General features: G+C 33.3%; 1 pseudogene; it reads left to right on the forward strand.

Annotated features, from left to right (window-relative positions):
- The window catches only part of LOC137626891 (uncharacterized), a 116,089-nt pseudogene that overhangs the window by 12,556 nt on the left and 97,681 nt on the right, over positions 1 to 5,852 (forward strand).

Here is a 5,852-nt window from a genome sequence, read left to right on the forward strand (position 1 = left end):
AGAGCGTTTAAAAGAGATTTTAAGGAAAATCGGGCAGGTTTCTCAGACAAAAACTCATTAGACGAGGGAACTCTCGCTACGTAGTAAATTCCTGTCCTCTGATTGGCTGTATCTGCTTAGCTGTGATTGGCGGTTCGCTTTCAGTTACTACATCTTCACACACATACGCACACACACAACTAACATCGTAGCCATAAGCTCAGGCAAAAACTCCTTCGAGTATTTATTAAATTTATCCCCTTTAACAAGAATCGTTATTTATTTTATTATCATATTCATAACCTTTTTAAGTTTAGTCGCAGGCAAATGATATTTTTAAGTCGTAAATTTATCTGAAATATGCATAAGTATTTCACCCCTACACAGTTAAATTAACTCTTACGAGATTTCATGACGTCACATACAACCACCAATCACAGCAGAGGACGAATCAGCCAATGAGACGACAGAAATTTCCCGCTAAAACACACACGATGAGAAGGTTCCTCATTATGGGGTGTTTCTATTTCATACATACAACAATGATATCTAAGATCCATTTCATTATCAAATTATTGTTTTTATCTTTTTTTCCATAAAATTGGCCGCTTTTGAGTCACCATTTATCTACGAACAGCAACCCGTAAGTCTTGGCGAGATATTCCAATCCTCTGATTGGCTGTAAATTCTCCGCTATGATTGGTTGTTGTCTTTGTATACAAATTCACACTTAAACATCGTAGCCATAACCCAGTTAATTATTCCTTCAAAAATGACGTGTTTATTTAGCCTACACATTTGAGCAAGATCAGTTATCTATTTTACTATGTATTTTAATAATGTTTTGAGCTTGTTTTCATGAAAAATGTAATTTCTAAGACTTAATTTATCTATAATAAGTATAGGTATTTCATCCATACCCAGTTGAACTCATTGATAAAATTGGATTTTATGACGTCATATACAGCCACCAATCAGAGCAGAGAAAAAAAACAACCAATGAGACGTCAGATATTTCCCGCTAAGGAAATGCATAAAGGGTTCCTCTGCCTAATGGGCTGCTGTTGGCGAAAGAGTTAAGCCTGCCTGACACTTGCGCGCATTTTTGCCACGCACTGGCCCGCATTGATGCGCGCCAGTGCGTGCCACTTTGTGGCACGCACTGGTGTTTTTCCCGCACTGTTCACGACCAGTTCACTCCAGTTCGCGCATCGTTCACGCGACGTTCACCTCGATGGCCCGAATTGGCACGCGTAGTTCACGAGAAGTTCACGACACGTTCACGCGAGTTCACTCATCATTCCGCATCGTTTCCGCATCGTTCACGCCAGTTCACGCCAGTTCACGAATTGGCCACTCCATATAAAAACGGGCTTCTCCAACCCGAGGACATTCTTGGATTGGCTTCGGAAGAGACAACAATGCTTTCTGTCAGAGACACCATTGCATTGAGGAGAAGAAACGTATCTTTTTCGTTTGTATTTTTTGTTGCCCTTTATTTTTGGTTCAATAAGAAAGCATTTGATTTAAATATAAATAGCAGACATAAAATATGTACAAGTATTAAGAAAGCATTTTATTTTAACATTAAAAGCAGCAAACATGAAAAGTTTTTAGGCTGTTGATTTTAAGGTAATAGAGAAGAAAGTGTGTTGAAATAAGAAATCATTTTATTTTTACATTAAAACAGCAAACAGTTTAAATTTGTTTTGCTCTTCATTTTAAGGTAATAAAGAAGAATAAGTATGATGATGAAATAAAACATCATTTTATTTTTACATTCAAACAGCAAACTTAAAAATTTCTTTGGTTTATTTTTCAGTTCATTTTTATTTAAAACAAAAGTTTTGGGTCTTGATTGGTAATAGAGGAAAATAAGTGTGTGCATGAAATAAGACATCATTTTATTTTCACATTCACACAGCAAATATAAACAATTATTAGGTTTATATTTTTCTTTCCTTTTCATTAATTTTTTTCGTTTCCTTTTTGTTTCTCTTCATTATAAAGTTATAGAAATAGTTTGAAATAAGACATCATTTTATTTTTACATTCAAACAGCAAATATAAAAATTTATTAGGTTTATTTTTCTTTCCTTTTCATTAATTTTTTCGTTTCCTTTTTGTTTCTCTTCATTATAGAGTTATAAAAATAGTTTGAAATAAGATATAATTTTTTTTTTCACATTAAAACAGCAAATATAAAAATCTATTAGGTTTATTTTTCTTTCCTTTTCATTAATTTTTTCGTTTCTTTTTTGTTTCTCTTCATTATAAAGTTATAGAAATAGTTTGAAATAAGATATAATTTTTTTTTTCACATTAAAACAGCAAATATAAAAATTTATTAGGTTTATTTTTCTTTCCTTTTCATCAATTTTTTCGTTTCCTTTTTGTTTCTCTTCATTATAAAGTTATAGAAATAGTTTGAAATAAGATATCATTTTTTTTCCACATTAAAACAGCAAATATGAAAGTTTATTAGGTTTATTTTTCTTTCCTTTTCATTAATTTTTTCGTTTCCTTTTTGTTTCTCTTCATTATAAAGTTCAGGCCACTTCCCGCATCGTTCACTCCAGTTCACGCCAGTTCCCGCACTGTTCACACCAGTTCACTCCAGTTGGCGCATCGTTCACGGCTATTTCACGGCCATTTAGTGCGTGCCAATGCGTGCCACAAACTTTAAACATTTCAAAGTTCTGGGTGCGCATGGCATGCATTGGTACGCTCTGGCACGCGAGTTCCCGTACTGTTCACGACATTTTCACGGCTCGTTCACGCGAGTTCGCGCATCAATGCGTGCCAGTGCGTGCCACGAATGTGTGCAAGTGTCAGGCAGGCTTTAGATTCACCCATGGCATTTTGTTCAAACACTCTTTCTAGTTAAGTTTTTCATCCTATTTTATTTTCATTTCATTCGTATAACGATGATATTTAAGTAACATGAGAAGAATATTTTCTTATATCTTTTAGTTATTCAAATGTTTTTTGATTACAGGATTTCCTTTTAGCAATAATTTTTTTAAGTGAGAAACGCATATAAACATTATTTTCATGTGTTTTTTTTATTTATTATCATCATTATTCTATCATAGACATTATCAATATCATTTTGAATGTTTGGTGAGAAAAGGAAGATAATTTTGAGATCATATTTATCAATTATATAACAAAAACTACCCTAAATCAGAAGTCCAAAAAGAATGCATAGTAAGTAGCAATGTATACTATGTATACACCTGAATTTCCTTTTTTTACGTTTGTTTCGTCATAAACATGATTGAAACAATGACTTAGACAAAATGCAAATTATGATAGGCTTACTGTTTTCTTCTAAGTTTTCTTTAAAAACATAAACAATTAAACTGTTGTGAAACAACATCAGCACAACTGATTGTTGAATAGGCCTAGGCCTATTTGTAAAATGTTCAGGTTTTCAACACTCAATTTCTTAACCTAACCAAATAAAGTGCTTGTCTTCAATTGACATATAAGTTGTACATTAAATTTCCTGATGTCAAGATAAAGTTACAGGAATAGGCCTATTGTAGGCCTACTTGGTGATCAAAGTTGATTATATTTTCTCTGGAACGTCTAATCAGAATCTATGGTATTGTCATGACAGGCTCATTCTCACGACATTCTCAAAAAGTTTGATTTTCACAAAATTGATATATTTGAGGTTTATAGCCTAGCGTTGGGGTATGACTGAGGCTGTTCACAGCTATAAGACAGAAGGAAAATAAAATTATTTGATGAATGCTTGTTATTAAGAAGAGAGAGAGAGAGAGAGAGAGAGAGAGAGAGAGAGAGAGAGAGATTTGATGATTTTTACATAACGAAACTGATATGAAATGAACTTAAGCAGTTTTCAAACACCTACACACACATTCACACAGAGAGAGAGAGAGAGAGAGAGAGAGAGAGAAGTTCATGTTTTATGCACAGAAACTAGTGTGAACTCATGTTGCTTTCAAACACTCAGAGAGAGAGAGAGAGAGAGAGAGAGAGAGAGAGAGAGAGAAATTGTTGTTTTATGGACGGAACTAGTGTGAACTTATGTTGCTTTCAAACACTCAGAGAGAGAGAGAGAGAGAGAGAGAGAGAGAGAGAGAAGTTCATGTTTTATGGACGGAAACTAGTGTGAACTTATGTCGCTTTCAAACACTCAGCGAGAGAGAGAGAGAGAGAGAGGAGAGAGAGAGAGAGAGAGGTCATTCACCTAGAAATACAACCCAGTGCTATAATTAGACCAACGCTAATTGCAAATCCTTCCAGTGGTAAGTAGCTCAAGAGATCTTTTACGCTCTGCACATAATCACATAACATGATTTGGGGAGTATTATAGGCCACTGTGTAATTGGGACGTGGCTCGTAATGTGATATGATTTGCATAATGTATTTTTTGAGAATTTTGTTGTAAGACATAACAACAACAACAATAACAACAACAATAGCAATGATACTAGCATTAACACTAACAGTACTAATAATAGTAATAGTAATAATAATAATAATAATAATAATAATAATAATAATAATAATAATAATAATAATAATAATAATAATAATATCTTTTTGCAGCCTTTTTGGGATGTTATTCATCTCCGAAAGACGTAACAAACAAAGGATTCGGAGGAGAGACGGACCTAAAGACTATATCCGGGTGTATATATCACTGCCGACTGCAGGAGACACCACTGGCAGGTCAGAGAGAGAGAGAGAGAGAGAGAGAGAGAGAGAGAGAGAGAGAGAGAATCTTCGTTGTCATAGTATCACGTAGCTGATAATTATTTTCTCATATATATATATATATATATATATATATATAAATTTAAGTAATTTGTACTTGTTATGGCTACTTAAATCAAAAGTTTGTTTAAAAGAGTTTTATTTAATCGAGAATATTAGTTATTTTTTCTTAGTTTAATGTCAGAATGCGATAAGATATTAGATAATATAATTGTCAAAGTGATCAGGTCCAATATAATTTAGTTATCCATAAAAAATGCAGTATTTCTCATTTTCTATCCCACAAAATATTAAAAGAAAACGAATATTTGGGTAACTCAAGTAAGACTTTGATAAGGCACTTTTCGATAATCGTATCCATCAAAATATGAAAATATAATGTATAAAGTAACATAAACTCTATCCCTTATTCAATCTGGTGAAAAGAGCTTTTACTGAGTGTATAATTCCAATTATAGACTTTCAACGTGGATGCTTTAAAAGAAAATCCGAGCTAAACTAAAAATTATTTGAGAAACCACTTCTTTAATTACATCCACAAAGCAACCAGAATATAAATAGATTACCCCATACGATAAAGATATACTAAAAGAAAATCTATCTGGACAGGTATATTCAATGGAAGCTGCATCTGCCCTACAACTGAGATGGCAGACTCTTGGGACTTAACAGATATGAGTGATTGCCTGGAGAAATGTAAGGACGAACTCATGCCTTGTGGGACGGAAGGGGACACACAAAATTCAGTGGCCCTGTACAACTTATCTTCCTTCCAGTGTAAGTTTAGATATAGTATTAGTAAGACATAAAATTTAAGGACCAGAAGATATACATCAATGATTAAATGTATGAATTAATACATGCACAGATATACATGCAATTATTTGGGCAGATATTATTCATAATTTTATCTTTATGGAAAGGCCAAGAACAAATACATATTCATTCAAACGGTTAATCAAACATATGCTCATAAATATAGACGCATACACATACATGCATGTATACTCGAGACCTATATGCACACAGGTAGTAAATATATGAAATTGTTCATATTTAGCTTAGCATGCGTTGGGAATCAGATAGCCTACACACATTATGCAATTATACATACATTTAAC

Source organism: Palaemon carinicauda, chromosome 34 (genome assembly GCF_036898095.1).
Source record: "Palaemon carinicauda isolate YSFRI2023 chromosome 34, ASM3689809v2, whole genome shotgun sequence".
NCBI lineage: Eukaryota > Metazoa > Arthropoda > Malacostraca > Decapoda > Palaemonidae > Palaemon > Palaemon carinicauda.